Below are 7,678 nucleotides of genomic sequence, written 5' to 3'. Positions count from 1 at the left end.
TCCCTGGCGGTAGGATCCTGCAACCTACCGCCAGAGGTTGTGGCGGTAGGGTTTGACCCTACCGCCAAGGTTCTCGTTTTTCTCGTCACAGAAACTTTGCCCCCCCTACCGCCATGGACTCTGGCGGTAGGGTCAAGCATCCTACCGCCAGAGCCTGTGGCGGTAGGGTAAAAAACAGAGTAATCCTCTGTTCTGCCCCTTTTCTCAGCACAACAGTTCATAGAAATTGCTGACAAATCACAGAAATTGCTGACAAATCACAGAAATTACTGATAAACTAAAGTTCATTCATGACACCTTGCAAACATCTCCACACCAAATTCAATACGAATGGCAAATTCATTCACGACAAGTTCACGACACATGGCTTCTTGCATTAGTACTACATAGTTCATGATAAATTTGGCATGGCTTCATCGGGTTACATGACGAGTCCACCGAAGCGAAGGCTTTACTGAGTCATACGGGGCCATTTCCCCTTCTTGTCACATGCCTCATCCTCCTCTTGTGCCTTGCGAGTTTTTGCAAGCTTTCTTGCCCTCTCCTCCTCACGAGCAAGCTTCTCTTGGCGTGCCCTCTCCCCCTCGCGTTGCTTCCGCTCCATCCTCTCTTTCTGACGACGCTCTTCCTCCAAGCCTCTTTGAAACCTTTCTTCGAACAGCCGCTGGCACCTAAGACAATCTTCATATTGGTCCTTTTGGACATCTTTTGGCACTTCATGATCTATCCAGGTGAAGTACATGCATAGAGAAGGCGGTGACTGCATATAAAATGGATGTTAGTGTTGACACACATTTTGGAGTAACATGTGACTTCTCTAGCGTACTTGAAAGATCGTGGATGCCGCCTAGAGGGGGGTGAATAGGCGCTTTAAAATAATTACGGTTGAGGCTTGAACAAATGCGGAATAAACCTAGCGGTTAATTTGTTAAGCACAAAACCAACAACAACTAGGCTCACCTATGTGCACCAACAACTTATGCTAAGCAAGAAAACTACTTAGGTGATAGCAATATATATGACAAGAAACAATATGGCTATCACAAAGTAAAGTGCATAAGTAAAGGGCTCGGGTAAGAGATAACCGAGGCACGCGGAGACGACGATGTATCCCGAAGTTCACACCCTTGCGGATGCTAATCTCCGTTTGGAGCGGTGTGGAGGCACAATGCTCCCCAAGAAGCCACTAGGGCCACCGTAATCTCCTCACGCCCTCGCACAATGCAAGATGTCGTGATTCCACTAAGGGACCCTTGAGGGCGGTCACCGAACCCGTACAAATGGCAACCCTTGGGGGCGGTCACCGAACCCGTACACTTTGGCAACCCTTGGGGGCGGTCACCGGTACCCGTCAAATTGCTCGGGGCGATCTCCACAACCTAAATGGAGACCCCGACGCTTGCCCGGAGCTTTACACCACAATGATTGAGCTCCGAACACCACCAACCGTCTAGGGCGCCCAAGCACCCAAGAGGAACAAGTTCAAGGGTACCAAGCACCCAAGAGTAATAAGCTTCTCAACTTGTAACTTCCATGTATCACTGTGGAGAACTCAAACCGATGCACCAAATGCAATGGCAAGGGCACACGGAGTGCCCAAGTCCTTCTCTCTCAAATCCCACCGAAGCAACTAATGCTAGGGAGGAAAATGAGAGAAAGAACAAGAAGGAGAACACCAAGAACTCCAAGATCTAGATCCAAGGGGTTCCCCTCACATAGAGGAGAAAGTGATTGGTGGAAATGTGGATCTAGATCTCCTCTCTCTTTTCCCTCAAAAACTAGCAAGAATCCATGGAGGGATTGAGAGTTGGCAAGCTCGAAGAAGGTCAACAATGGGGGAAGAACACGAGCTCAAGAGATAAGGTTCATTGGGGAAGAAGACCCCCTTTTATAGGAGGGGGAAAATCCAACCGTTATATGCTCAGCCCGCACACGAGCGGTACTACCGCTCGGGCAGAAGAAGCAGGGAAACGGATCAACAAAACATGAACCTTGGGGCGGTAGTACCGCTTATAAGCGGTACTACCGCTCACCCCAGTGGTACTACCGCTCGACCGGAGCGGTACTACCGCTTATAGGCAGAACTACCGTGCCTTACTGCCGTGCGACTACCGCTGAACCCGACACGAAAAGAGCAGACCCAAAATCGAGGCGGTAGTAGAGTGGTACTGGAGCGGTACTACCGCTTGACGCTACAAGCGGTACTACCGCTGCCACCGCGGTACTACCGCTTGACGCTACAAGTGGTACTACCGCTGCCACCGCGGTACTACCGCAGGGAGAAAAACAGAACTGCCAAAACTTCTTCATATGAGCTCCGAATTGAGCAAACTCAAGCTTGTTGGATAGAGGAAGACGAGTAGCATCAAAACAGCGACTGGTTATAGTAAGAAGAGGCAGGGGAGGTATGCCAACGAATAGAGGAGAGAAACCTCTCAACCGAGAAGAACCGGCATAACATCAACATCGAAAACATCATAGAAGATGTGAGTGAACTCCGTTTTCGATGAACTCGAGCTTGTCATCAAGATGACCATAAGCTCCAAAACTCACAAAGAGAAGAACCAAACAAGAACCAATAAAGATGATGCAAGGATGCAATGGTTTGAGCTCTCTATGAACGATACGATCAAGCTACTCATCGAGAGCCTCCCTTGATAGTACGACAATCGATCCTATAACTCGGTCTCCCAACTACCATCATGAGACCGGTAAAATAGAAAACCTATCAAGAGCAAACCTTTGCCTTGCACATGGTCCACTTGAGCTAGATGATGACGATCTTGACTCCCTCAAGATGGACCACCTTTCTTGATTGCGTTGGCTCAATGAAGACTAGTTGATTGCTCCCCCATACTCCACTATGGGTGAGCCACCCTTCCGCACATCTTCACAAGTCCATTGTCACCACAATGGACGGCAAGCTTCAAGCACTTGATATTTTCGTGATGCTCCACTTGAACTTGCACACGGCAATGTTGATGACGATCACCACTTGATGTCATCCCCTCCATGGGTTGAGTGATATCTTCCTCTTGATGCAAGCCCATGAACACATACCTAACCCCACACAGAACACTCACGAAGACCATGTGTTAGTACACAAGGCGTAATTGACAATGCTTACCATACCATGGGATCGCTTGATCCCTCGGTACATCTTGTGCGCTTTGTGTGTTGATCAGCTTGATTCACTCTTGACTTAGTCTTGATCAACCTTGACTCTTTCCAACTCTCTTCATTTGGATGATGTCTTGAAGGTAAACATGAATGATCACACAATCTTCTTCTTCAAGACATGCTTGCAATAAGCTCAACTCTCACATGACCAATCTTTGGATAATTCCTTAATAACACCTTGGTCACCACATAAACTCCTTGAAACCAACACATGGACTTCAAGAAATGCCTATGGACAAATCCTTCAAATATAACTCAAGGCAACCATTAGTCCATAGAGATTGTCATCAATTACCAAAACCAAACATGGGGGCACCGCATGTTCTTTCAGTACTGGTGGAAGGTCATACGCGTTAGTTGGAAGCGCACGATCATAAGCATAGCTGGGGCAAACAAAATATCTCCTTCCTTCCGTCCATGACTTCTTTCGGTTGGTGGACTCCTTCACCTTGCAAACATCTCCACACCAACATGGCGGAATCTTCACATCTTTCTCCTTCACCTTGTCCAAAAATGCGTCCTTCCACTTGTGCGGCATGTCTTCTTGGTTAGCACACGGTGGCCTCGTCATGGAACCGGATGAAGCCATGCCTACAACAATTAAAGATGTTAAGTCAAAATATGAACACATTGACATGTAAAGAGGCAAATATATCAACACATGAACATATTAAAAGTAGTACCATTCACATTATTTCAACCATCCGGATTGAGCAACACATCGATAGGCCTTCCCCTATCAACCCGACGTGTCCTAGAACCACCGGATCCACAGCCACGGCCCCCTCCAAGGCTAGTCCTTCCTCCACGACCACGGCCCCCTCCAAGGCTAGTCCTTCCTCCACGGCCACGGCCCCCTCCAAGGCTATTCCTTCCTCCACGGCCACGGCCCCCTCCAAGGCTAGTCCTTCCTCCACGTGTTTGACTAGTGCCCGTGTTGGTTCTAGGTTTCTTGCATGTCCTAACGTTGTGTCCTGTGTCGTTGCATTCTCCACAAGTGTTGTTCTCCGGTGCCTCCATGAAATGACCACTACCAAATTGCTTCATTCCGGTGTATCCAGCTAGATCATCCATGTCACTCCGGAATCTCTTCTTTCTTCTTGATGCAACAACCAATCCTGAACCTTGAATGGATAGTCCATCTTTTCGCCCATCCACTTGGCCATGCTTTCAGAATGCTTTAGGAAGTACTCGTTGAGCTTGATGAAAGTGTACTTGAGTATTGCGGTCACCGGCAAGGAACGGACACCCTTCAACACATTGTTGAAGCATTCCACCATGTTGCTTGTCATGTCCCCATATCGCTTACCTCCTTCATCGTAAGCGCGTGACCACTTTTCTTTATCCGGATCGTGCCTAAGCAAGAATTCTTTCCCCCCTTTGTTCTTCTCCAAAGCCTTGAGGAGTTTATCATATCGACTTTTGAATGTGTCGGTGTTGAATGCAACACAAACAAGGGTAAGGTCTTTGCAAAACTCCTTGCTCTTGCATGCCCGGTAAAATTTTGCAACAAAGTGTCCCATGCACCAACGGTGTTGAAGCTTTGGAAGACTGGGAATATCAACGTCTATTGCTTTGAGAATCCCATGATGGCGATCTGATATAATGCATACCTCTCGCTTGCCTATAACCTTGGTTCTCACATGCCCCATGAACCACTCCCAATTATCATCGTGCTCCGAAGGCACCAAGGCAAATGCCACCGGCAACACGTTATCATTTGAAGAGTGGGCCATCGCCACCATCAATGTGCCCTTGTATTTGCCGGTCAAGAATGTACCATCTATAGACATGACTGGGCGACAATATGTGAATGCCTCAATGCATTGTCCAAAGCTCCAGAAGGCACGACAAAACACTCCGTCAATTGACTCCACCCGATGGCGCATTCCCGGGTTTCGATGAGCAATGGCTGCCAACATCTTGGGCAAAATGTTATATGCGGCCTCATAATCACCATGCAACATCCTAATAGCGTTTGCCTTCGCCATCCATGCCTTCCCATATGACCGGGTATCCGAATAGTTCCTCAATCGAAGTCATGAGAAACTTGACCTTCACGGTTGGATCACGTGCTATTTGATTCAACAATTTGTATCCTAGATACTCAGATGTGAGTTGACGGTGTCCTTTGCTTTGGTCGGCCTTGTCCGGGGGTACGCACGTGTGAGTGCCAACATGACTCTTCAACACCCATTGCCCAGTTTCTTTGATTTTTGTACCGCGGACCATCCATTTGCAACCTTCTTGGTCACATTTGACTGTGTATCGAACTTTTTGATTTGAATGACCAACAACAAACGGCCTATGGTTCCTAATGGCATAGTCACACAACCATATCTTGAACTCTACCAAAGAACCAAACTTGATGCCTTTCTTCAAATGAGCATTCTCATCCTCATTTTCTGGCCGAGGATCACTGAATTTGGGGCACGGTATTGGCTCAGACAACCTGAATCTCAGCCCACCGTCAACAATGGCATTGTCCGCAAGACTCACATCCCTAAACAACGGCGGCCCTCTCTCCTTGCCGGTCACCTTCTTATAGATTTCATTTTCTTGCGCAGTCAACCCATCCTCATCCAATTCTTCCTCCGGACCCTCGTCATCCGAGTTATACCCACACGTACGGTTATAAGGGAGGGTATGGTCCATGTCTTGTTGCCGCACAATGACATCCAAGTTACCAATTGGATTGTAATGGATCTCTTCATTCTCCGCGTAAGCATCGTCTTGAGCAACAATAGCATCATCATCAACATGACCACTAGCATCTTCTTCAACATGAGGAATAGCATCATGACGGAGTACTATGGCGCTAGCATTGATATGATCTTCATTGGGTTGGCTACTTGGTGGTTGGCTAGAACAATTGGGGATATACACCTCGGCACTATCATCATGTATTGGGGAGGATGCATTGCGGTTGAGATCAATTTGCAAGGGAGGAGGAGGATTAACCTTTGTGGCAAAGATCTCAAGAGACTTGTCTTGTGATGCGTCTACTTTTTCCTTGTACACATTCCAATGCAATTGGGAGGTGATGGGCATACTCTTTAATCGGGACTTTACTCCCAATCCAACGTCATACCTCCCAATAAGCTTAACCTCGGCATTTGGGTCATTCCAATGTAAGACGCTTCTCACTTTAACTACAAGATCATCAAAGCTTGGACTTGTGTCAAGAACCATAGCCTCTTCCCCTTCATCGTCATTTCCAAGCATAAATGTCGTCTTGTCCAAATAATGAACATTTACGAGCTTATGCATCTAAGAAATTGGAAACAATATAATCAATCCATATATGTCATCCAACCAACTCAAATGGACAAATAAACTAAATTTTGCACAAATTGGACAAATAACTACTATTCATAGTCAAGTTAACCTAACCATTAACCCTAACCATAACCCCCAACATAACCACTATAACCCTAACCCTAACCCTAACACTAACCCCTAACATAACCATAACCCTAGCCATAAATGCATCATAAAAGCATCATAAATGTGTCATAAATGCACACCACAAGATCAACACCTGGGGTTTGCAATAAATTGACCAAATCAACACAAAACAAAGATCTCAACCAATCAAAAGGAGGGGAAATGGGGGAGGTACCTTGGGTGATGAAAATGCTCCGGATCCACCGGTGAAATCTCAAGCAAATGGAGGGGATCTAGGGGGGTTGTGAGGGGGAGAGAGGGGGGAGAGGGGCTGAGCACGGGGTTGAATGTGAGTGGGGAAGAACAGTGGTGGTGGGGCCACAAACCAGCCCCTCCCCACCTTATCCACAACCCAGGACCCTACCGCCAGAGGAGCTGGCGGTAGGCTTCAGTACCCTACCGCCAGAGCCTACGGTGGTAGGACCCTTTTCCACGTCAGCACGCGCCGACGGCCGTCAGTCACCATCAAAGAGCCTACCGCCAGAGCCAATGGCGGTAGGACGTGCAAACCTACCACCAACACCCCTGGCGGTAGGCAAAAGGGTCAGATCTCGAAATATTTTCAAACGGGGGTCAAATCCTGAATTTGTTAGCAAAAAGGGTCAAAACACGAAATTTTGCTGTGGAAAGATGCATGGCCCCGTTTCAAAAGAACGATGCATGCATGGACCACAACCAGGGCAGTGCCGACAAGTACTGCATGCGATGCGATCATCGAAACTTCTGCACGAGGAGTGTATCGTGGCAAAATTTCGTGTTTTGACCCTTCTCGCATACCAATTCAGGATCTGACCCCGGTTGGAATTTTTTTTGGGATTTGACCCTTTTTCTTACCGCCAGGGGTGCTGGTGGTAGGGTTAGACGCCTACCACCAGGGCCCCTGGCGGTAGGGTACTAATCCACGTCAGCACGTGGAGACGGCCGCCGTCCTCCTCCGTCGCGCCCTACCGCCAGCACCCCTGGCGGTAGGGTGCGAGCAGTTATTTGGCCCGAGACCCCGCGCCCCTGCCCATCTCCCCACCCCTCCCCCTCCCCCGTCGGCAGTTTCTTC

The sequence above is a fragment of the Triticum aestivum genome, chromosome 7D (assembly GCF_018294505.1).
Source record: "Triticum aestivum cultivar Chinese Spring chromosome 7D, IWGSC CS RefSeq v2.1, whole genome shotgun sequence".
Lineage (NCBI taxonomy): Eukaryota > Viridiplantae > Streptophyta > Magnoliopsida > Poales > Poaceae > Triticum > Triticum aestivum.
This window is presented reverse-complemented; position numbering follows the sequence as displayed.